We start from the raw sequence: 26,682 nt of genomic DNA, 5'->3' as shown, positions 1-26,682 counted from the left end.
TTGTTGATTTGCTGTTCAACCATCAATCCAAAGGTCTTTCTAATGTATATGGCCACCTTTATTCTCTCCTAAGTAAGAGGGGCTTAACATCACTATCTACTGATCCTTGCTCTGAGGTCTACTCTTATATTGTGGTCTGTTTTGCCAGCCCATCATAGTCAACTAATAATTGAATTTTGCCTTATTTTTAAGGTTGTATTATTCAAAAATAATAACATCCGTTTTATTCTTAGCAGATGACTGTACCAGAAGCTCAGAAGAACATGTGATATCTTTAGATCTTACAACAAATGACTGTGGTATCACACAAGATATATATGAAGATATACCTTCAGGCCTTCACTACAGAGATCTATCATCTGATGCCTTTCTTTCCAGTTCTTATCTTCTGATTTATCACAGAATGTTAAGCAGAACAAAACTCGCAGAAGTGGTGCTGTATGTCACACAGAGGAGAAGCTGTGTTTCTGTTCAGAATGTGGGAAATGTTTTAACCAAACATCAGATCTTGTTAAACATTAGAGAATTTACACAGGGGAGAAGCCATATTCATGTTCAGAATGTCGGAAATGTTTTAGCCAGAAATGCAATCTTGTTGTACATGAGAAAATTCACACAGGGGCGAGACCTTTTTCATGTTCAGAATGTGGAAAACATTACAGCTCTAAATCAAATCTGGTCATACATGAGTGAATTCACACGGGGAAGGGGGGAGACATTTTCAAAATGTGGAGAATGTTGTATGGATAATCTTGCTAAACATGACAGTAGTCCCACAGGAGAGAAGCCATTTTCATGTTCACAGTGTGGGCAACAATATGGTGTTAAAGCAGAACTTGCAAATCATCAGAAAACTCACATAGAGGTGAAGTCGTTTTCATGTTTGGAATGTGGAAAATGTTTTAAGCAAAAATCAGAGCTTGCTAGACACCAGAGAATTCACACAGGACCGAAACCATTTTCATGTTCAGAAAGTGGGAAATGTTTTCCAGATAAGTCACAGCTTGTTAAACATGAGAGAGTTCACACAGGGGAGAAGTTATACTCATGTTCAGAATGTGGGAAATGTTTTACTCGGAATACACAGCTAGTACACCACAATAAATACTTGCACACGACTGCAAGTTTTATAGAGGTAGGTTTCCCAACTACCACAAAATGAATAGCAAGTTGTGTGGAAGATAGAAGTAGTCACTATGAGGGCAAGTAGTATGTAAAGCGATTCGAAGGTACAAAAGAAATCCAGTAGTGTGGTAAATAAAAATCAATCCTTTATTGTTATAAATGACATTAAAAAATTCACATCCCCGCTGTCATCTGATGCGTTTCAATCGACAAGCGGTCTTATTTATAGAAATATACATACACATACCCTGCTTATATATCTGGACAGCCAGCCCACTATAGTGTGCACACAATCAGCACAGATCTGGACTAAATAATAAGGAGGGCTGAGCAACCCCATCTACAGCATCACAGTTTAGTGAATAACAATACAAACATATAAAAAATAACCAAAAGCAGGAAAATAGCAAAAAGCCTAAACCACTATGTACCGTGTTCCTAATATGAATAAAACACAAAATATCAACTAATAAAATGTCCGTTATGGACACTGCTGGTTATGCAGGAGTGAATTATAATGCTGTGTGTCTCTACATGACCTTACTTCTACAGGATTATACTGACAGTATTATGTCAGTATAATTCAGTAGATACAGGTCAGGCAGAGGCAAACAGCATTATAAATCAGTATAATTCAGTAGATACAGATCAGGCAGAGGCACACAGCATTATAAATCAGTATAATTCAGTAGATACCGGTCAGGTAGAAACACTGCATTATAAATCAGTATAATTCAGTAGATACAGGTCAGGCAGAGACACACAGCATTATAAATCAGTATAATTCAGTAGATACAGGTCAGACAGAGACACAGCATTATAAATCAGTATAATTCAGTAGATACAGGTCAGGCAGAGACACTGCATTATAAGGGTCCATTCACACGTCCGTGGTTTCTTTCCTGATCTGTTCCGTTTTTTGCGGAACAGATCTGGACCAGTTCTGTACCCATTCATTTTCAATGGGTCCTGAAAAAAATCGGACAGCACAATGTCCGATTTTTTTTCAGGACCCATTGAAAATGAATGGGTACAGAACTGGTCCAGATCTGTTCCGCAAAAAACGGAACAGATCAGGAAAGAAACAACAGACGTGTGAATGGACCCTAAAGCAGTATAATTCCGTAGATACAGGTCAGACAGAGACACACAACATTGTAAATCAGTATAATGCCGCGTGCTCCTGAGAAATGAGCAGTGTCCATAATGGTGGATCACACTAACACACGGAGTGTGATTCCCGCACAGGACACACTTGTCTGCAAGAGCCTTAAGTGTAATGGGTTAACATCCAAAAAACGCTACAATAGGCACCACTTTAGATCATCTCCTCTGGTAGATAATTTAACCTTTACAATGCCTCTTATCCGGAACACCGCTAGTTTGCCTGCATGGCATTCATGTAAATGTCTGGATGTTCCAGATATGTTGCGCTGGCTATTAGTGGTGATATGGTTAATGTACTCCAGCGCATGTACTTTAAGTCCCCTAGAAGTGCTACCTACATATATTTTATCACACCGATATAATAAATGACCCCCTTAAAGGCGATGCGGGGACCAGGAGGAGAGCGGGGCATATTCCCTGTGAGGGGCCCGGCATATGGGAGGGCAGTTTATAGTATTGGATAACCTCTGTAAATTTCCCTGCAGGTTTGAATTATCATAGAGACATGACATTTTATTAGTTAACATTCTGTATTTCATTCATATTAAGATCATAGTACATAGTGCTTTAGGTTTTTTACTAGTTTCCTGCTTCTGGTCATTTTTAATATATTTGTATTGTCATTTACTAAACTGTGATGCTGTGTATGGGGTTTCCCAGCCATACATTTGAAATTAAGCTGGCCATATATTTGAGATGATGATCGGCCACGTTGCAATCCTACCTCCTAAACTGCCCGAACAGGGGGACTCCCTGGGGCTTGTGATTGAATTCAGCTGATCATGCCCTCAACTTGCAGTTTTGGCCGATGAACAGCAAGGCAGATCACATTTTTGGCAGACGGGAGTCTGCCATCAGCGATCGCTTGTTCAAGCTGGTTTTTCAACTTTTTGACAGTTGGCCGGAATTGCCAAAATCTGCCATTCTGGCCGACGTTACTCTTATGTGTATGGCCACCTTTAGTCCATATCTGTGCTGATAGTCTGCACACTACGGTGAGCTAGCTTACCCCATATATAATCAGGTTATGTGTATTTATATTTGGTCTGTAAATAAATACACTTGTCGGTCGAAATGCGTTTTTATGCGATTTATTACTATAAGGGTCCATTCACACGTCCGGCAATGCACCCGGCCGGCACCCCCATAGAACTGCCTAATCTTGTCCGCAATTGTGGACAAGAATAGAACATGTTCTATTTTTTTTTCGGGAGCCGCGAACCGGAAGATCGGGGCCTCGCTCCGCAAATGCGGATGCGGACATCACACTGTGTGCTGTACGCATCTCTTCTGGCCACATAGAGAATGAATGGGTCCGGATTTGTTCTGCAACGTTGCAGAACGGATCCGGACCCATTCTACGGACGTGTGAATGGACCCTAAAGGATTGATTTACAACACGCTGGATTCCTTTTCTACCTTCAGATTGCTTAACGCTTATTGCTTAGGACGTGAACAAGTCTTGACCTGTTTGTTGACTTCAAAATCTGGTGCTGGGTTACATTTTCTAATTACAAGATCTTCGTAAAGCACAATTGTTGATGTTACTGTGACCAGCATGTAATGTTATACTGTTTGATACTGTATTGTTTTATACTATTTACCCCATCGAGTCTGGGCACCCCCTGTCATGTACTGTAAGATCTGGAAACTATTGTCTCAATGGTATCGACACATCCTGCGTTAGTTGATGACTTCAGGAATGCCAGTTCTGGATGTAAAACTGGGTGGAGATCTGGACCTAGTCAGCCACCAAGGAGCACGCTGAGGCAAAGGGAGTGATGCTCATGGAGGAGTGATGCCCAAGACACCACCCTTTCAGGGCGGTGAGAGAGCCCGATGAATCTTAGAAACTGCTGCAACGGAGACAGTCGCTGTGCATTTTTTCGAGAGCATTGTAAAAGCTCCAAACAAGTCTCAAACATCTGCAGACTGGTTGCCCAGATGCAGTGTCGGACTGCGATGAATAGGGCCCACCAGTAAAATTTATTTTGGGGGCCCACCGTACGGATACATTAAAATATTACCTGTTCACACAGCAGTAAGATGCTACCAGATGATTGAATATGGAGGTCCCTGCAGAAACTCTGAGAAGGTAGGTCCTGGGGAAAAGAGGACACTGGTAGCTTTCCTCTACACCTAGAAGTCATCTCAGCTCTGATCAGGTCTATAATAGTAAACTGGGGAGTTTTTTTTATACGAACACAGGCAGGTGGAGGTGCTGTACGCTGAATATATGTATGTAGTGCAGTAAGTCTTCTGTGTTATGTGCCACTTGTGCAGGGGGTGGGAGACTAGGGCCACCTTGCTCAGGGCCCCTTCGGGGGATTCACCTGTAGCCCCGTGGGCCAGTCCGAGCCTGCCCAGAGGCCAGATAGAGACTCGGACTGAAAGAAAGCACGTGCCGTGATCAGAGGACAATGTATAGTGTCTACAGGATAAGGATCGCTGCCTTACATTTGGTGATATTAGAGGCGGAGCTTGTTAAGAGCTCATTTGCATCCCTTTCTTCACATGATGTGACGTTGAATACTTTTGTGTTAATAAATAAAAAAGTATTGACGCTCATGCACACGAATGTATTTTCATTCCGTGTCCGTTCCGTTTCTTTTTTGCGGACCGTATACGGAACTATTTATTTCAATGGGTCCGCAAAAAGTAAATAACTGGAAGGTACTCCATGTGCATTACATTTCCGCATGTCCGTTCCACAAAAAAATTGAACATGTCCTATTATTGTCCGCATCGTGGACAAGGTTAGGTCTGTTCTAATAGGGGCCAGGTGTTCCATTCCGCAAAATATGGAATGCACATATGGAATGCACACGGATGTCATCCATATTTTTTGCGGATACGTTTTTTGCGGACCACAAAATACAGACAGTTGTGTGCAAGAGGCCTTAAGGGAGTGATACCTTTATAGGCTACAGAAAAAAAACATATTGCAGCTTTCAGAGCTCAAAGCCTCCTTCTTCAGGCAAGATTACAGATGAAAGACCTATAAAGGTATCACCCTCCTTAATAGTTTTCTATTTTTGAAAGCAAAATTACTCAACGTCACATTGTTTTTTTCTGGCTAATACGGTACCATGCAATACTTGCCACTTCCCTGCTCACGAGAAAACACAACCTGGAGCATGACTCCTCCCACTCATGATCACATGTTCATGACATCATCACAGGTCCTTTACCTTCTCCAGCAGCACAGCCTGGAACCGGTCTCCTCCCACACATGATCACATGGTCGTGACATCATCACAGGTCCTTTACCTTCCCCAGCAGCACAGCCTGGAGCCTGACTCCTCCCACACATGATCGCATGGTCATAACATGATGAAAGGTCCTTTAGTCCACTAGTCTCCTCCCTCCCCCATACATGTAGTGTCCAGCGGTGCAGGTGGTGGAATGTGTACAGTCACCGCCATTGTCTGTCATGATTACTGGGGCAGAGGGGTCATTAACCCCTTTACTACCAGCTCTCTGATGTAGAGTCACACCAGGCGTCTGGTGCTAGTTCAGGGATTTCTCCCTCACTGACCAGGATATGTGTCCATCTGCGGTGGAGGTTAGTACAGCACTGGTTAAAATGGCTGATACCAGAGAATTGTGCGACTGTGACGTTATATCCGGGGAGATGATAATGAGGAAGAACATTACTAAACATCCGGTTTGTTTCTTCGTGCTTCATAGGATTAAAGGGATTGTCCAAGATGGTAAAAAATTGGCCCAAAAACATTGGTATAGAAGAGTGACTTTCCTGTGAGTCCTCCGCCCTCCAGTGTTGCCACTTTGAGGATGCCCATTGATCTTTCTAGGCTGCAGCTGACCGTCCAACCTGATACCTTTATCTCCTAGCAACTCATATTGCAGCCCGATTTGGACAATCCCTTAAAGGAAGTCTGTCACCAGGAATATCACTGATAAATGCCTTGTGCGGGCTACCTCAGCTGAATGTAATACCTTTCACTTAGACATCCATTGCTTCATTCTGGAGAAAAAGTATATAATCCATATGAAAATGAGCAGTTAAGTGCCATGAGGGCAGGCCCAAGTCACTTTGAGCACCAAGCTCCATTAATATCTGTATTTGCTTCTAAATACAAAGATCTGAAGTGTTTGTGTAAGCTCTAGATTTATGATGTGATCAACCAGATTTATACTGGACACGCTTTGACCTCACACATGGAGGAACAGCCTTGGCAAACTATTCAACTCCTCTTCCAATCCATAGAGAAATAGAGAGCACAACATCTACACTTTATTATCTCCTCCAATGTCTTCTCTTATTATGTCCAGTTATTGTATTTTACATGGGATTTTGTAGGATTTTACATCGTCTCATCTTCTCTCCATTCAGGTTCTACAATATAGGATCTGCTCAGTGGGTATCTTCTATATAAGATCCTTCTCCTGATTGACCCGTCAAGGATGGATAGGGACAGGGACAAGATGGCAGAGAGTATAATAAATCTCACCCTAGAGATCCTCTTCCGGCTTACTGGAGAGGTGAGAGATTCTGATGTGGACATGACTGGAGAGGTGAGGGACTCTGGAGATGTCTGGAGTCATATTTATTACTGTGTCTCTCCATAACCAGGACTACACAGTAGTGAAGAAGACCTCTAGTGAGAGCTGTCAGGCCCCTGTGTCTGCAGGATGGGGAAGAACCCTGAGCCCAATCATGGGGCCTCCACCTCACCCCCTGATACATGAGGAAGTCAATAGAGAGATCCTAGAACTCACCAACAAGATGATTGAGCTGCTGACTGGAGAGGTGACACTGCTGGGAATGCTGGGACATTATACAGGAACGCTATGAAGGGATCTGGGTGATGACTGTATCATTGTGTTGTCAGGTTCCTATAAGGTGTCAGGATGTCACTGTCTATTTCTCCATGGAGGAGTGGGAGTATTTAGAAGGACACAAAGATCTGTACAAGGATGTCATGATGGAGAATCACCGGCCTCTCACATCACCAGGTAATAGACATGACTAAATACACATGTCCTCTCAATATTTATATGTAAGGAATTAATTCAGTCACTGGATGTGTTTCCTACAGTTAAGGAAGAGAGAAGAACACCGGAGAAATGTCCCAGCCCTCTTCTTCTACAGGATGAGTCAGAAGAACATCACAATGTCCCACAGGATGATCAGGTAGATGGAGATAAGGGCATCAAGATGAAGGATCAATGGTCAATCAAACCACCAGGTAATAGGCATTACTAAATACACCCATCCTCTCATTATTTGCATTTATTCTACTTATTTACAGGATATACCAATTTTTTATTTAATTCTTTAACCTTTGCGTTCGTTCAGGTTTTTTTTAAGCTTTATATTCATTTTTCCAAAATACTAATTAAGTCTTGATAAATGTGATTCGGTTATATTGTAGGTGGTAACACATACACAGCATTTATAATATAGATGTACTTATGCAGCTTGAATATGTTCATGAAATATAACTTTGTGAACAAGGCCTATTCATCTTCTGTTGTCTGTACTGATGAGAGAAAAATAATTGCTCAGTTTTGGGACTGAGGAACCCTTAGCTCCTATTAGACTCATAACAAGTTACAGTGTGAGTGACATACACCCAAATAAGAGAAGATTCCTTTGATGATGAAAGGTCAGAGCTCTGGGTTTTAGAAATTATGGTCACCTTGGTCCAGATGGTAGATCATCATTGACACATAACAAACCTTATCGCAAACAGAAAAGTCGAGTATCACCTTCTGAGTCAGAAGTGAGTCCTAAAAGAATGTCTGGGTCCTCACAATTCAGTTTTAAGGAGCGGTTCATCTATAAAAATAGTTCTACAAAAGTAATTTTAACAAGTAGATATATAGTGGTTGGCCCAGATGTGCCTGCAGGACCATGTTAGCATGCTCAGACCATGCAGACTGCTCAAGCAGCACAAGCAACATGCGGCCTGGCATTGTCCTGTTGACAAATGGCTCTTAAGACACTTTGTAGAAATGGCCGGACCACTGGTTCCCCAACCAAATCAATGTGGCGCAGAACTGTTAGTGTAGCTAAAATAAAGACTAGAATGGTCTGGCCACTGTACATTATGCCACCCAACACCATAATTCTGGGTGTAGGACTGGTGTGAAGTTTGCTTGTGAACACTTCTTCATTGCGTTGGCAACGTGGTCTCCGGACAAATCTCCCTCTTGCTGTCATTTTGGTCCATCATCGTTCCCCCAATCAATGGGAAATGCAACGTTAATCATCCCACACGACTTGATCTAATTTTTGATGTTTCAAGTGGCGAAAAACTTTGCTTTCAATCTGGCTTTTATGCCCCTCAAATATGTCACAGATTGAAACTAGGTACTTGAAAAATTTGATCATTTTTAGATCTTAGCAAGACCAGCTCCTTCCTCGATTTGTGTAAATTTAAGGCTTGTCCTTCTAGGTGCTGCATTTTCAATGTTGAGTGTATTTTCCCTTAGGCCAACATTTAGAAGCCTTTTTCTTATTCTTCTTCACCATTACACCCATATTACACACTTTCAATTTTAAGTTTCTTATTCATTTTGTAGTTAAAAATTAAAATTGGATTATTTTTTACTTTCTATAATATGATCCTTGCTCTTTCAGTCTTTGCTGCATTTGTCTCTACAAAGTTCATTTTTTCCCTTTAATTCTTTAGTGCCTCGTCACTGTTTTCTTATTCCATCCTTACAGTTTAAACACTTTCATTTTCTCCTGTTTCTAGCATTTAAGATGTTTTAAAATGCTGCATTTAGTTTGTGCACTTTTAGTTTTGAGGACAGTTTGCCACTAAGGCCCTCTTTTACACAGTGAAAATTTGCTTTCAGAAGTTTAGGGTGCCATCACACGCAAAAGATTTTGTTGCAGAAATTTCTGTTACTGAAAATCAGTTCCAGTCATCTGAATTGGACTTGCAGAAACCCAAGCGCTTCCACCAAAAATAATACAGTTGAAATAAATGGAGGTGATTTTCAGTTGCAGAAATTTCTGTAGCAAAATCTGGCATGTGTGAAGTTACCCTTAGGCTTATTTCACACAAGCGATAATGATTGTGTCAGGATCTGTTGAGGAAAAATCTGAGGTTTTTGCACGCAAGTTAAACCAGTTTTGTCTGCAGTGTGTGGATTTTTTCCATCCTGATTGTGTCCGAATGACATGTGTCTTTAATGCGTGTGAAGAAAAATTGAAGAATAACAATCTGCATCCCCTAGAGAAAAATGCATTGCATCCAGATGCCTTACGTTTTCACACAAGCCCCATTCACTTCTATACGGTCAGAGCTTTGTGGAAAACGCACAATATAGAAGATGCAACGTTTTCTCCTGAGTTCAAAGATGTTTGACCGATCATCGTATCATTACACCAGCACAAAGGCAGGGTTAAAGCGCTCACCTTGAGTCATTCATAATAGAACCTAACTGTTGTGGGATCCGAAACAGAACCTGGATTCATTGCTAAAGATGATATGGTTCCAGTCTATATCAGTCCAGGTTTCTCGTTCACAACCCTACTGCAAATAAAGTTGACTGTGGCAGGCTGTTGGTAGCAGGACATGCATTGCACCTTGTGACAAATTTATTTCTGTTAACCGCATGGAAATGGTCTGAATCTGTGTGTAAAGAAAGTACCACCTGTGTCTAGATAGTGGACAACGGTGGGAGCTGCTCATGCTTCTCAGTGGATCAGTCTATTGGTGATCTGTCTGGGCTATCCAGAGCCTGTTTGCCGTGTTTGCGTAAAAGGTAATTGTTCCTGCTTCTCTCAGTCCAATGATGCTTCCTCTCTCAAAGTCAATCAACTGGGTAAAATGTTTTTGAGTGTATTGTAGAGGCATGCCTAGCAGTCAGTCTCACCAAGAGGTACACTACCTTAAAGTAGCCTCTGAGGGTCTTTTTATAGGGCAGTGGGGGTAGCACTTTTGCACCCTCCTGTGGAAAGACTGAATCAGACCACACCTGTAATAATTTACATATCTGCCTGAGACTGCTTGCGGCGTTGAAAACATAATGCACTTCTATCCAGGTGTGTTATGTTTTTGGCAATGTTTAGAAATGTTGTAAAACAACAATATAAGGTCATATTGTTAAAATAATTAAATCAGTTTGTCTTTTTTGGGCAGATGACTGTACCAGGAGCTCAGAGAAATATTTGATACCTTTGAACTTTAAAGCAGATGACTGTGGTATCACACAAGATATATATGAAGATATTCCCTCAGATCTTCACAGCAAAGATCTATCATCTGATCGCTTTAACCAGTTATTAACTTCTGATTTATCACAAACTGTTAAAAAGAACAAAAGCCATAGAATTGGTGCTGTATGTCAAAGAGTTCACACAGAGGAGAACCAATTTTTATGTTCAGAATGTGGCAAATGTTTCAACCAGAAATCAGATGTTGTTAAACATGAGAGAATTCACACAGGGGAGAAGCCATTTTCATGTTTAGAATGTGGGAAAAGTTTCACAGATAAATCATATCTTGTTAAACATGAGAGAATTCACACAGGGGAGAAACCATATTCCTGTTCAGAATGTGGGAGATGTTTCAATGATAAATCAAATCTTGTTAAACATGAGAGAAGTCACAAAGGAGAGAAGCCATTTTCATGTCCACAGTGTGGAAAGCATTACAGCGTTAAATCAGCTCTTGTTAGACATCAGAAAGCTCACACAGGGGAGAAACTATTTCCATGTTTAGAATGTGGGAAATGTTTTATAGATAATACAAACCTTGTTAAACATGAGAAAAGTCACACTGGTACGAAGCAGTTTTCATGTTCAGAATGCGGGAAATGTTATGGTGTTAAATCAGCTCTTGTTATACATCAGAGAATTCACACAGGGGAGAAGCCATTTTCATGTTTGGAATGTTGGAAATGTTTTAAGCAAAAATCAGATCTTGTTAGACATCAGAGAATTCACACAGGAGTGAAACCATTTTCATGTCCAGAGTGTGGAAAATGTTTTAACCAAAAATCAGATCTTGTTATACATCAGAGAAGTCACACAGGGGAGAAGCCATTTTCATGTTCGGCATGTGAAAAATGCTATAGTGTGAAATCAGATCTCATTAGACATCAGAGAAGTCACACAGGGGAGAAGCCATTTTCTTGTCCAGAATGTGGGAAATGTTTTACTCGGAAATCAAATCTCTTAGACCATCAGAAATACTCACACAAAACTGAAGCCTTATAGAGGTAAGTTCTGTGGAAGTTAGAGGTAGTTGTCTGCTATGAGGGTCAAGTAATGTGTATCTTTGTAAAGCACAATCGTTGATGTTTAAGCCTTTTTTCTGGCCATCGTCCACTTGGGTATTCTTCCAGTTGTGTATGTTTTGCAAATTTTGAATATTAACATCGGGAGTGAAATTCATCAAGAGAATTGTTTTGGTCTGGGATTGCCTCCATCCTCGATAAGTGTGAGACTGGCCTGCATAAGGGAGGAAACAGTGACTATCCCTTCAAAAATTCAATTCTAGAACTAGATATGTAAAGACCTTCTTTAAATGCTATGTACACCTGTGGAGGCATTTTTTTATATTTATTATTGCATTGTACTAATTTTAAGCTAAAATCATTTTTTCAATTGGTCTTTATAAAAAATATAGATCAATTTTTTTCTGTACATAACCGAAATGCTCTAGTAACAGCTTGTGGATTTTCTATCTTTTCCGCCATGTAGGGAGCTGACGGGTAGTGATGGACGAACATCTGCCCAGGCAGTTCACGAACGCGATCGCACGAACGCGATCAAATGTTCGCGAACCACAAGTACGCGGCGGGTCCCATTCATTTTAATGGCAGGCAAACCTGAAAAACCTTCAGCTCATATTTGCAGCCAAGAAATAATTACTAGAAGTGCACAAATAGTCCCACAACATGGACAGTGACATACCAGATGTATTATTCGAATTTGTGATCTCCATTCATAATTTTTTTCAATGCGAAATATCGGCAATATAATTTTTGCGTACACGCATGCGCAAATGCACTATACAGTACCCAAATGCGCTATAAAGAAAGTATATTGGTATATAACACCCTGCTTTAATCTGTTTTTTGGGGGGACGACTAGTATATCACACGAGTAGAAACTATTTGTTCCAATAACGCTTGTCCCTCTATATACCTGCAGTATCGCAGCAGAACCGCACACAACTGCCGCACAATACAAATGCACTATAATAAACTATCTAATATAGAAAGTATATTATAACATTGTACAAGGAAGGCAATCCATTAGAATATACATAAAGATAAAACTTAACCTTTAATTATTTTACTATGAGGGTCCATTCACACGTCCATAAGTGTTTTGCGGAACCGCAAAACATGGACACCGGCAATGTGCATTCCGCAATTTGTGTCCCGCACATCACCGGCACTATAATAGAAAATGCCTAATCTTGTCTGCAATTGCGGACAAGAATAGGACATGTTCTATTTTTTTGCGGAAACGGAAGCACAGATGCAGAAGTGCGGATCCGCGGATGCGGACAGCACATTCCGGCCCCATTGAAAATGAATGGGTCTGCACCCGTTTCGCTAAATTGCGGAACGGATGCGGACCCATTTTACGGACGCGTAAATGGAAAATATATCCCTCAAAATGAAAATAAATAAAATTATTAAAGTTAACCAAAAAAGCATAGATGTTGTAGGCAATAACAAGTGCTCAGCGGCACCAAATCAGAAACCATATGTCCTACCACAATCCGGGGGCTTCCAGTGCACATCCATGAATCCAGGAGGGAAAGCAAAAAAACATCCATCCCTGGGCTAGATGATGATGTGGTATTGAAGGACAGGGTGGGCAAAGAACTGTCCCTGATATTGCCCTACAGGGGGGTGCTATTCTGGCCCTGATAGACTAACCACCCGCCCTGATAAGAGCGACCCCGTCCGGAACCTTAACCTATATAAAAATGGCCCTAGTAAGCCCCTAGGCTCTGACTTCCAGGTGATCACTCTATAGATCTATGTGTTTTTTACTCATTATAAAAGTATATTATAAGTATATCGCACCCCTCTGTGTATCACACATATCGATAGCACACCTATACTAGTGCTTAAAATGACTTTTGTGGCCCTATTAGTTAGCGTTTGGTGTCACTAACAGCCTGTCCCTGCTCCACACAGCAACCTCTCCCTACACTGGCAAAACACTGAATGTAAAATGGCGGCCAGATCAGGTTTATTTATAAGGTAGGGGGTATGTTCATGTGCTGAAATGTCTCAATTGGCTGTCCTGTACCACCTGATGGATGTGTGTCACAGACGGTGTACAGGAAACAAGGCAAAGCAACATGTATAAATGACTCACTGGATCCAAAAGCTAAGGAACCAAGGGAGACCCCTGCAGAAGACCTGGCACTTTCCCTGGCTGCTCAGCCTATGCAAAGATCCTAATGGTGGAGGTTTGCATATCCACGAACCTTGACTATAAAGCCCTGAGCACCCTACAATAGTGAGGGGACATGACCACCGGCTCCCCACACAAGATACGGAGGGAGTCAGGGTCACCTGGGATCCAGCAAACAGAAAATAACAGATAAAGGTACAACACTTAGCTTTGTAGCAAACAGGAGAACAAAGTCAGCATGCACACACACTCCAGGAAGAAGTATAAGCCGCCCAGAAAAGCATTCTGGGGAGGAATTTAAAGGGAAGCAATTAGTCCAACACATGACAGCTGAGAGAGGCTAATGAGAGGAGGAACTGAATACCACAGCACAGAAACTCAAGGAGGAGGTTCTGAAAGGCCTCTGTCAGAGCTTCTCAGCTGTCTGGTTGTGACAGTACCCCTCCCTCTATGAGTGGACTCCGGACACTCAGAACCCACCTTCTCAGGATGGGACCTATGGAAAGCCCTGATGAGACGAGAGGCCTTAATGTCCGTCACTGGGACCCACATCCTCTCCTCAGGACCATACCCCTCCCAATGAACAAGGTACTGAAGAGAACCGTGGACAAGACGAGAATCCACAATCCTAGAGACCTGAAATTCAAGATTCCCATCAACCATAATCGGAGGAGGCAAAGGCGAGGGTACAATGGGTTGAACATAAGGTTTCAATAAGGACTTATGAAAAACATTATGGATCTTCCAAGTCTGAGGAAGATCAAGACGGTATGCAACAGGATTGATGACAGACAGGATTTTGTAAGGCCCAATAAACCTAGGACCCAACTTCCAGGAGGGAACCTTCAATTTGATATTCTTGGTAGACAACCACACCAGATCACCAACATTCAGGTCCGGACCAAGCACACGTCTCTTATCTGCCACACGCTTATATCTCTCATTCATGCTCTTTAGATTATCCTGAATCTTTTGCCAAATAAATGACAAAGAGGAGGAGAATCTGTCCTCATCAGGTAAACCAGAAGACCCCTCTCCCGAGAAAGTCCCAAACTGCGGATGAAACCCATATGCACCAAAAAATGGTGACTTATCAGAGGACTCCTGACGACGGTTATTTAAAGCAAACTCAGCAAGGGACAAAAAAGAACACCAATCCTCTTGATTCTCCGCCACAAAACAGCACAGATATGTCTCCAGATTCTGATTGACGCGCTCTGTCTGGCCATTCGACTGCGGGTGGAAAGCAGAAGAGAATGACAACCGAACCCCCAAGCGAGAACAGAAAGCCTTCCAGAATCTGGAAACAAACTGCGTGCCCCTATCAGAGACTATGTCTGAAGGAATACCATGCAATTTGACAATGTGATCAATAAATGCCTGCGCCAGCGTCTTAGCATTGGGCAAACCAGGAAAAGGGATGAGATGCACCATTTTGCTAAAACGGTCCACCACCACCAGAATCACGGTCTTCCCCGAGGAACGAGGCAGGTCCGTTATGAAGTCCATGGACAGATGTGTCCAAGGACGGGAAGGAATGGGTAAGGGAAGGAGAGGACCTGATGGCCGTGAATGAGGGACTTTGGCACGAGCGCAAGTCTCGCAGGCTGCCACAAAACCCTCAACCGACTTACGAAGCGCAGGCCACCAGAATCTCCGAGCGATGAGATCCAGTGTGGCTCTTACCCCCGGGTGCCCAGCAAGGACCGTATCGTGGTGTTCTTTAAAAATCTTGTGTCTTAAAGCGAGAGGCACAAACAACCTCCCAGGAGGACAAAGATCAGGAGCCTCTGACTGGGCTGCCTGCAACTCTGCCTCCAATTCAGGAAAAAGAGCAGAGACCACCACACCTTCAGCCAAAATGGGACCCGGGTCTTCAAAATTCCCGCCTCCCGGAAAACAACGTGACAGGGCATCTGCCTTCACATTCTTAACTCCAGGGCGGAACGTGACAACAAAATTAAACCTAGAAAAGAACAAAGACCATCTGGCCTGTCTCGGGTTCAGACGCTTGGCTGACTCCAAGTAGGCCAGATTTTTATGGTCAGTAAATACAGTAATAGGGTGTCTGGCTCCCTCTAGCCAATGGCGCCATTCCTCAAAAGCCAACTTGATGGCCAACAATTCCCTATCTCCCACATCGTAATTTCTCTCTGCGGAGGAGAGTTTTCTTGAGAAAAAGGCACACGGTCGCCAATTGGCAGGAGAGGAACCCTGAGACAAGACTGCCCCCACACCCACCTCAGAAGCATCAACCTCAACTATGAAGGGTAAAGAAACATCAGGTTGCACCAAGATGGGAGCGGAAGCAAAACTCTCCTTGATATCAGAAAAAGCCTTACGCGCCTCTACTGACCAAGAAGAAAAATCTACCCCCTTTCTGGTCATATCAGTGAGTGGTTTAACAATAGAAGAATAATTCAAAATGAACTTCCTGTAATAATTGGCAAAGCCCAAAAAACGCATCAGCACCTTCTGATTCTCAGGAAGCTCCCACTCAAGCACAGCGCGGACCTTCTCGGGGTCCATGCGAAAACCAGAAGCGGAGAGAAGAAACCCCAGAAATTGAATTTCTGGAACCGCAAACACACATTTTTCCAGTTTCGCATATAATTTATTCTCCTGCAGGATGAGCAAGACCTGACGTAAATGTTCCTTATGAGTTTTGAAATCGGGAGAAAAAATCAAAATGTCATCCAAATACACCAATACAAATTTTCCCATCAAATGATAAAAAATGCTGTTCACGAAATGCTGAAAAACGGCTGGGGCATTCATCAAACCAAAAGGCATAACCAAATTTTCAAAATGGCCCTCAGGGGTATTGAAGGCCGTCTTCCATTCGTCCCCTTCTCTGACCCTGACCAGGTTGTATGCCCCTCTTAGATCTAATTTGGAAAAGACTTTAGCCCCAACAACCTGGTTAAACAGGTCCGGGATCAGAGGAAGCGGATAAGGGTCACGAATTGTGATATTGTTCAGCTCCCTGAAATCCAGACAAGGTCTTAAAGAACCATCTTTTTTCTTAACAAAGAAAAAAACAGCGGCAACAGGTGACTTCGAGGGTCGTATGTGTCCCTTTCTCAGACTCTCAGAGATATAAGCACGCATAGCGATCCTCTCAGGTTGGGAAAGATTGTATAAACGAGATTTAGGCAGTTTGGCGTCTGGGATGAGATTAATAGGGCAATCGTACTCCCTGTGCGGGGGCAAATCCTGAACTCCACTCTCAGAGAAGACATCCGAAAATTCAGAGAGAAAAGATGGTACAGTCTTAGTAGCAACCTCAGAAACAGATGTCATGAGGCAATTCTCTCTGCAAAAGTCACTCCAACCATTTATTTGCCTCGCTTGCCAATCAATGGTGGGGTTATGCTTAGTGAGCCAGGGCAGCCCCAACACCAGAGGGGTAGGTAAACCGCTAAGAACGAAACATGACACATCCTCAACATGAGCATCACTCACAATTAAACGGATATTGTGAACTATGCCCTTTAATGATTTTTGAGAAAGTGGAGCGGAATCGATAGCAAAAACAGGAATATCCTTTCCCAAAGTGCGCACCTGGAAACCATGAGTTATCGCAAATTGATTATCAATGAGATTGACCGCTGCTCCACTATCCACAAAAATCTCACAAAAAATGTTCTTGCTCTCTAGCGCCACCCTAGCCGGCAGGACAAAACGGGAACTACAAGCAAATGGAAAACCTTCAATTTCCGCCTCAACCCTGCCAATAGTAACAGACGGAACATTTTTAAAAGATTTTTTCCTGTTTGTTTCTTTATTACTCCCAGAAAACTGCCTGAATCTCCTAGAGGGACAAATATTTGCCAAATGATTTATACCTCCACAACAAAAACAAACCCTCCCATGCGAGCTGAATCTTCTATTGTAAGAAGCAATCAACCCCAGCTGCATGGGCTCCTGCTCAGAAGGGGCTGACGGCGACTGAGACCCCTGCGCACAGAATGGGACCGCTGCACTGTCCTGGGACTGAGTATGACAGGAAGGGGACATCTCTCCTCTCTCTCTAAGACGCCTGTCAATACGAACGGCCTGAGACATAGCAGAGTCCAAAGAAATAGGCCTCTCATGAAAGGCAAATGCATCTTTCAATCCCTCTGAAAGACCATGGCAAAATTGACTTCGGAGCGCAGCATCATTCCAACCAGTATCAACTGCCCATCTCCGAAATTCTGAGCAGTATATTTCTGCGGATTGTTTACCCTGGCATAATAGACGTAGTTTAGACTCAGCCACAGCAATACGATTCGGATCATCATATATCTGACCCAGGGCTAAAAAGAATTCATCCACTGAACGGAGAGGCCGTGCCCCCTCCGGCAGCGAAAAGGCCCAGGACTGAGCGTTACCTCTGAGCAGCGATATAATGATCCCCACCCTCCGTTCCTCATCACCAGAGGAGTGGGGAAGAAGGCGAAAATGGAGTTTGCAAGCCTCTCTAAAACGCACAAAATTCTCACTACCCCCGGAGAACGTATCCGGGAGCGAGATCTTAGGCTCAGAACAAACTCCATGAACGCAAGCTGAACCGGTCACTTGAAGCTGAGAAAAAGTCTTACGGAGATCAGCTACCTCCAATGAAAGACCCTGGAAGCGTTCAGCCAAAAGTGAAACCGGATCCATGCTTGAGACGGTTCTGGGCGGCTTATAATGTCACGGATGGTGTACAGGAAACAAGGCAAAGCAACATGTATAAATGACTCGCTGGATCCAAAAGCTAAGGAACCAAGGGAGACCCCTGCAGAAGACCTAGCACTTTCCCTGGCTGCTCAGCCTATGCAAAGATCCTAATGGTGGAGGTTTGCATATCCACGAACCTTGACTATAAAGCCCTGAGCACCCTACAATAGTGAGGGGACACGACCACCGGCTCCCCACACAAGATACGGAGGGAGTCAGGGTCACCTGGGATCCAGCAAACAGAAAATAACAGATAAAGGTACAACACTTAGCTTTGTAGCAAACAGGAGAACAAAGTCAGCATGTACACACACTCCAGGAAGAAGTATAAGCCGCCCAGAAAAGCATTCTGGGGAGGAATTTAAAGGGAAGCAATTAGTCCAACACATGACAGCTGAGAGAGGCTAATGAGAGGAGGAACTGAATACCACAGCACAGAAACTCAAGGAGGAGGTTCTGAAAGGCCTCTGTCAGAGCTTCTCGGCTGTCTGGTTGTGACACTGTGTCATGGGTCAAAGTTCTTCAGAATGTAAAAGAATATGGCGGGCATGCATTTTTCCTTATGTTCCCATGTTCGACAAATCGCGAACACGCAAAGTTTGCCGGGAAATGACCGCCGAGCGAACCGCAAGGCCATCTCTACTGACGGGCTCCGTATCTCTGCCCTCTGACATTATAAACACTCATTATAACTCATTACGGATAAGAATGTGGCTTAAATAAGTGTTTATGACCCCTCAGTAGTTTAGAGATAAGGGCTATTAGATAACCGGCACAAAGTGAAAGTACCAATCACACAGCTAGAAAAACAGTTAACCCTTTCTGACAGAACGGCTCAATATTTTTAATAATGGCACATTTGAAAATATGATTTTTAGCCAAAAATGCAATCATAAACAAAAATTGTCTCCTTCTTATCAGTAGACATCCAGGTAGCAGAAACTAACCATATGAAGGTGTACAGCAGCCCACCTTACCCCCCCCCCCCCCCAGGGATCTGCTATGTACTTGTTTATTCCAGTAGCTGCTACTTTTCTGAGCTCCGACATTGCCTTGAAGTAACCTTAATACAAAGGGATGTGCTGTGAATACAAGAAATGTGTATTTCTCTATCAATTTCCCCCTTTTTCTCATGCACAATCTACAGCCAATTACTTTCCATTATCCCAAGGGCAATAGAGGGACTTGGTCCAATCTTCACCCATTTATCGAACTGTATTCTGTATGTAAAAAGAGTAATTTACCTGGAAGGAGTAGTAGTACCAGTCATCACCTTCTCGCTTGTGTACCTGAATTGTATTGTACTACATACCTAGCCTTTTTTATGTAGTTTAGGAATAAGTCAAAATTTTACTATATACACTACTCACAAAAAGTTAAAGGGGTTATCCCATCATAATGATCACTGTTAAATCTGTTAATGATTTGACAGTGATCATTTTTGTAAATATACTTTATTAACAAATCCCCACCGATTAGGATAAAATTCATACCCACTTACCTGATTGTTGTGACTCGGTCTCCCCTGGTTACGACCACTGCTCTTCTCCAAAAGCCGGAAGGTCGCGCTTGCCCAGAAGACTCCTTCTTTTCTCCCGGCCGGTCCGCTCGCTGTTCTGAACGCGCACGCTGCCGCGCATGCGCGACGGTGACTTCTTCCCGGCCAGAATCGTACAGAGCTGCGAACGCGCACGCCGGCTCTGTAGGAATAAGTCACCATTGCGCATGCGCGGCGGCGTGCGCATTCAGTCCAGCGCGCGGCACGGCCGGGAGAAGACTTCAATCAAGATGAAGCCCGCCCCCAGCCAGAATCCAGGAAGTGAACGCGCGGTGGCAGCAGGTAAGTATAAAAACGCTAAGTGGGATAACCCCTTTAAGGATATTTGGCTTGCGGCTAAGATTTCAGGATGAACCTCAAATGCACTCTAACCTTTATAGGTGAACTTAATGTGACTTTCTCAAAACTTTTGATTGCACATGTCCAACTGTTTAATGTTCCAGTACTTTTTGCACAACGTGCTGTTCTCTAACAAGGAGCTTAACGGAAAAATTCACAACAGGTGTTTGATCCATGAATCGCTCAATAAATTTCATGGTTCAATTAGAATTGGTATTTAAACAGTCCTCCTCATCATGCTGTTCACATTTGATATCATGAGACCAAGACAACACCTAAAAATTGATCAGTACCTTGCAAGGCTTCAAGCAGGATGTTCTCAGACGGAAGTGGCAACTGAGCTTAGAGTGTCACACAGTGTCATCGTCAGGTTGCAACAGAGATACAAAGAGACTGAAAGAGTCAAAGAAAGGCATAGAAGTGAACGTCCTTTGGCCACATCCCACACAGATGACTGCTTGATTGTGAACAATGCCTTGCGGAACAGGATGATGAATGCCACACAACTCCAGGCACATTTAAGGGTGGTGAGAGACACCCAAGTGTCACATTAGACCATTCGAATCTGTTTACATCAGCGTGGTCTGTGTGCTAGACGACTTGCAAGGGTACCTGATCACAGGCATCATTGTCTTGCATGGGACAGGGAGCATCTATGCTGGACAAGGGAACAGTGGGCCTCAGTGTTGTTCACTAATGAACGTCGATTCACGCTGAGCAGAAATGATGGCCAACAACGATATAGACGTCAAGTAGAGCACTGTGCATCAGCCACTGTTGTCACCAGAAAAGCGGTGGTGGTGGTGTTACAATGTGGACAGGTGTGTCTAGTCAATACAGAACTGCACTACACTTTGTGAATGTTACATTGATAAGACTATACTACTTGAATAACATCACTAATCCAGTCATTGTGCCTCTACATGAACAACAGAGGCCTGATTTCATCTTCATGGACGACAATGCGCCAGCTTATCAAGGTTGCATCATTAGGGAATGGCTGCTGGAGACTAGGGTACCTCAACTGGAGTGGCCTGCACTTTCTCCAAAATCCCATTGAAAACCTATGGGATCAGCATGTAAAAGATTATAACTCTGTACCCCAGAACCTCAATGACCTGAGGGCTTCCCTTCAAGAGAAGTGGGATGCAATGCCTCAGCACACAATAAGTCGACTTGATGCTCATGGCCACATGACAAGTTATTGAGACATTGAATTTGTTTTTGTGGGGGTATACCCACCACTGTTTTTGGCTTTTGTTTCAATAAATTGTTTGAGATGAGGAAATCACCATTGCATGCTTTTACTTAAATTCCCTACTTTCATGATATAATATCACTGTAGAGTGAAGTTTTTATGTTTTCCATAAATTTCACCTGAAAGCCAAATATCCCTAGCTAGCTTCTGAATAAGAACTGAAATACAACCCGCAGTATTCCCGGAATCCAGCTCCCCTCTAAATTTGTACCTTTACTAAGACTGGGTAATGGTTGACAAACTTATTGTCCCAGTCATTATTTAACATATTATTTAGAGTCCATGGTTGCAGCCTGGCACACCAGGCACACTTTCAGTAGATACATTCTGCTTGGCTTAAGGATTCATGATCCTCTCACAGTGGCTAGCATATGTCCAAGTGTTCCTGTCCTCAAGTTTTACCGAAGTAGCGGTGACCATCTGGTTCACTGTACCTCGGCACAAGGTCCCTCGGATATGTTCCTCCATACACTTCAGAATTTTTAATCTCAGGATGTCGTTTAAGTGTTCCACCCTGCCACTACTTTGTGGGTGATAGGGCACATGGAAGACCTGTTCTATCCCTAGGGTTTCCATGATGTTTTCCATGAGGTCACCAGTGCAATATATGCTCCTATCACTTTCTATGGTCTCTGGGATCTCATATCTACAGACCACTTAACTTATAAACTTTTTGCCTGTGGTTTTAGCAGTTTCCTTGGCCATCAAGTCTACACAGACTAGGACATACTTGAAAGTACCCTCCTTAGGTCATTGTATGTAGTCCACCTGCAATCTGTAGAACAGGTAATGTGGTCTTGGGGTACACTTCCTGGGTACTCGGGTAGGCTTACCAGAGTTATGCCTTGCACATGTAAGGCACCCCTTTACAAATTTTGCAGCTGCACACACATTGCTCCCTTGAAGTTATGGACCGCTGACTGGGACAGGGCAGTCATCATGGGAAACAAACAACGGGGCAGGCAGACCTTAGAGTGTACATGCCATGACCCTCCTTCTCTTTGTATGGCACCTCCCTCTATCATCACCTTTTTCTTGTGATGAAATGTCTGGTTCTGGAGGATCTGTAGCAGTTGTAAGTCTACTGCAGGCATAGCCAAAGGGGAAGCCACCATTAAGGGGAGCAATGCTGCGTTTTTGGCTGTCTGATCTGACAACGTATTCCCCAGAGCTTCAGGGTTCTGCTCTTTGGTGTATGCTGTCACCTTCACCCTGGCTGCCCTTTTATGTAATATCAGTGAGTCCAATAGCTGTCATATAGCCTCAGCATTATTTATAGGCTTGCCTGTAGATCTCAATAATCTATGGCTCCGCCAAATGGTTCCAAAGTCATGTGCTACACCTAACGCAAACCTCAAGTCCATATGAATGTTTACCTCTTTTTCCTTACCCAGATTACACGCTGCAGTGATTGTCTTCAGCTCCACTTCTTGTGTATAGTAACTAGAAGGGAGTGGTTTCTGTATCACTGCCTCACCATTTTGGACTATGGCATACCTGGTGATAAATCTTCCTCGGTCCTTGTCCCATGATCTCGAATCATCTACAAAATACTTAGCAGAATGGTTAGTGAGTGGTACACCAGTAATATTTGCCAACCCATTTGTTTCTATGTCCATCAGTGCATGACAATCATGTTTGTATGTCATGCCAAATTGGCATTCCTCACTAACTAATTGAAAAATTAGGGGATGGATTTCCCCTTGATCCCAGCTCTCTCCAATCCCTCCCCCTTTTCTAAATCCACCGGCAGCAAGATGGCTGGATTAAGAACAATGCAATGCTTACTAACTAGATTGGAGTCTGTGAGATGTGAAACCTCCTATTTGGTGGGTCTAGCCGTGGACAGGTGCCTGGTTTGGGCTTGCTTTAAAATTTCAGAAACCAAATGGGGGACTTGCAGCACCAGTGGGTTGCCAAGAACTGTATCTTCAGTCTTTTTAACGAGTTCAGCTGCAGCTGCAACTGCTCATGCATAAAAGTGGAATCCCATGATTACAGGGTCCAGAGCTACTGAGTATTACCCCACCGGTCTCTGCCTGCCTCCGTGGTCTTGGTTGAGGAATCTACTAGCTTGTCCTGCTTGCTCTTGGTAAAATAATACTAATATTTTGGCATAGACAGGGATGCCTAATGCAAAGGGCAGTGGTCAATGTACATTTCAGTGTATAAAAGATGTCTATTGCCTCTAGAGTAATGTTAAAGTGGTGCAACTTGAGACATACTCGCAAACAACAGGGCCGTTGTAATGGAAGCATTATGGATCTAGAAATGACAATACTACACAAGGGATGAAAAGGGACTTTGGCTTAACATGACCCTGTTCTACGGTAGCACAACACAACAACAACTGTTCTACATACAATAGAACTGTAGTGGATTCATGTGGTTCCCAAGTGTCCAGTTGGCTTTTCAGAGTTGTTGAGAACAGGGATGGGGAAGTTAGCTGCTCCCTCCCCACTATGTCATCTAAGTCCACCCACTTGGTTGGGGTATGTAACTTTCCTCTACTAGTCAGTTTTCTATTTGGCAACACAACCGAATCCAAATTCGGGAAATGTTTTTTTACAGTACAAATTAATTCATGAAATTATTACGCGAAGTCTAGCAAGACTTCACAAAGCAATAATTTCGGCTCATCTGAGTCAATACATTCTAATACTGTACGGAGCTCCGGCTTCGTACAGTATTGGAAAAAAGTTTTATGCGAATTGACTTCGGATGTTTCATCCGAAGCCGATTCGCCCATCCCTACTGCTCGCTATTAAATTGACCCTGGAAGAATGGAGACACATCTTGGAGGGTCAGCAAAATAAACCATAAAAAATCTGACCTCAGTCAGCTCAGTAACTATTCTTTGCTCATTTGAATTTGTGTTGAACTTCTGCTCTGCCGAGAATACCAAGACAGATGCCCTTACTCGTTCTTTGACTCCACCGACCGAGCTGCAGAGGAACATATCATTGATCCTGCTCAAATCATTTCTGTGGCACCTGTCTTGGTTAAGGATGTTTCTGTGGGGAAAACACATGTTCCTGTAGCCAAAAAGAGGCAGATTCTTGTCTGGGGTCATAAATCTAAAACTGGCGGTGCACCCCAGTTTCTGTAAGACATAAGAACTAATTTCCAGATATTATTGGTGGCCCTCTCTTTCCCAGGATATCCAAGACTTTACTGCCTCATGTACTCAAAATAAGTCGTTTTAGCAGAGGCCTGCCGGTCTGCTCTTTCCTTTGCCTATACCTGATGAATGGCAGCACATTGGGATGGACTTTATTATGGACCTACCACCTTCTTCAGGATGCATGGTGATATGGGTGGTTGTGGACCATTTTTCCAAGATGACACATTTTATTCCACTATCCAGTCTTTCTTCTGGAGTCCAACTGGCTGACCGGTTTGTTGGACACATCTTCCTGCTACACGGCCTGCTTCAAGACATTGGCCCAGATTTACTAATTGTAGAGATGGAGAAAACTCAGACTGGTTGTGTAGACTGTGGGGATTAGCTCTGGTAGACAGGGTATGCGGATGCAGTAAAGAGGCAAATTACCAGTTCTTAAATCAAACTTCCGTGTTTATTCACACATAAGGCAAAAACAAAACGCCACTTTGCAGTCTTGGTGTTAGTTCACACACAATGGAAAGTCCACATAGCAAAAATCACCTTGTTGCCAGTTCTATCTCCAGCAGTCTATAGCAGGCTTTTAGGGGGCCTGTTTCCCCTAAGCACGGGTCTCAGCCCTCTAGCACGGCACTAGCCTCAGATCCCAGCACACACACACACTTTGGTGCTGAGCCCAGCTGTCTTTTAAGGACAGCTAGGTGCTGTCAAAACCCGGACCAGCAGTTAAAATCGAGTCCTGTGACCCCACCTGGCTGCAAATCAGCTCAGCAGCACACGCTGGGAGGAAAATACCTGTTTTCCCCAGACCATACCATTGACTGTGTCACTAGACCTACACCAGATCGGTCACAGGGACTGAGGCTGGATGATAAATCTGGTGCAATCATAGACACTTTTCCCTGACTCTGTACCAACTATTGGTATACACTATAGACAGAGATAATTTTTTTTGTAAGAATTGTGCTGAAATTATGGCAAATAATAGTGCATCTTAGGCCCCACTCTTTTCATTGAAGCTCCACCTACTTCCCGCTAAGTCCCACTCCCTGAAGTGCACGCTTGGAAAAAAGTATAAAAACCCTAGAGGAGCCAAATTGTGCTATTTTTTTTTTTTTTTTTTACACATACCCATTAGTAAATCTGGATCATTGTTTCTGACAGAGGAGTGAAATTTATGTCAAGATTCGGGAGGTCTCTTTGCAGGTTGTTGGATGTTAAATTGGACCACCCCCAGTCCAATGGACAGATCGGGCAAAGAAATCAGTTTCTGGAAAATGACCTGTCACTTAATTTCTTCTAGTCAGGACAATATAGTATTCTTGGTTCCTTGGGATGAGTTCTCCTATAACAACCACTCTAGTGAGTCTACAGGCAAGTGTAGTATCAGAAGAAGCAATGGCTTGTTTCTAACAAGCAGTCGCAAAATTAATCTTCGCCACCACTTTCACCACCACAACTACATGTGCCAGTTCTTCTCATCATCCTGTAAAATGAAGAAGCAAAGTTTTTCCTTTTTGAGAGCAGTTTCAGGTTTGTTATGTGTGTGCAGGGGAGGCTTTCCAGCAGTGGCAGTACAGTATGGCACATAATGGATAAGGTAGGGGTAGTAGTAGCGGCAAAGGCAGCACAGTATGGAATATGACAAGGCAGGAGATGTGCAACTGTGCAAGGGCAGTAGTAGCAGAAGCACAGTATGAAGCATGATGGATGGACAGGCATGAGATGTGCAGCTGTATAGGAGTAGTAGCAGCAGCAATGCAGTGCGGAACATAATGGACAATGCAGGCGATGTGCGGCTTTGTACGGGTAGCAGTTGCTGCTGTGGCAGCATAAGTGCAGTATGGAACATGATTGACAGGCGGACATAAGCAGTGAGATCATTGAGCTGGTTATAAATAGCCAGTCCTCATTGTAAGTAATGGCAGATCTATTCAGTGGCATCATTGGGCTGGTGATAAATAGCCAGTCCCCACTGTCAGTAACGGCAGATCTATTCAGTGGCATCAAGCAGGCTCAGAGTATCTGCTACAGAA

At 43.3% G+C, this 26,682-nt stretch overlaps 2 protein-coding genes across 2 annotated transcripts in view; both read left to right on the top strand.

Moving 5' to 3' along the window:
* The window catches only part of LOC122941939 (oocyte zinc finger protein XlCOF6-like), a 52,382-nt gene that overhangs the window by 6,034 nt on the left and 19,666 nt on the right, over positions 1-26,682 (top strand). The gene's annotated exons all lie outside the window — the stretch shown is intronic.
* Positions 5,662-26,682, top strand: part of LOC122939925 (zinc finger protein 501-like) — a 551,407-nt gene continuing 530,386 nt past the window's right edge. The window contains exon 1 of the mRNA XM_044296147.1: positions 5,662-5,689. The gene's annotated coding sequence lies outside the window, so the exon portion shown is untranslated. The remainder of the gene's footprint in view (positions 5,690-26,682) is intronic.

The sequence above is a fragment of the Bufo gargarizans genome, chromosome 6 (assembly GCF_014858855.1).
Source record: "Bufo gargarizans isolate SCDJY-AF-19 chromosome 6, ASM1485885v1, whole genome shotgun sequence".
Taxonomy (NCBI): Eukaryota; Metazoa; Chordata; class Amphibia; order Anura; family Bufonidae; genus Bufo; species Bufo gargarizans.
Note: the sequence above shows the minus strand (reverse complement) of the source record. Positions and strands in the feature narration are given on the sequence as shown.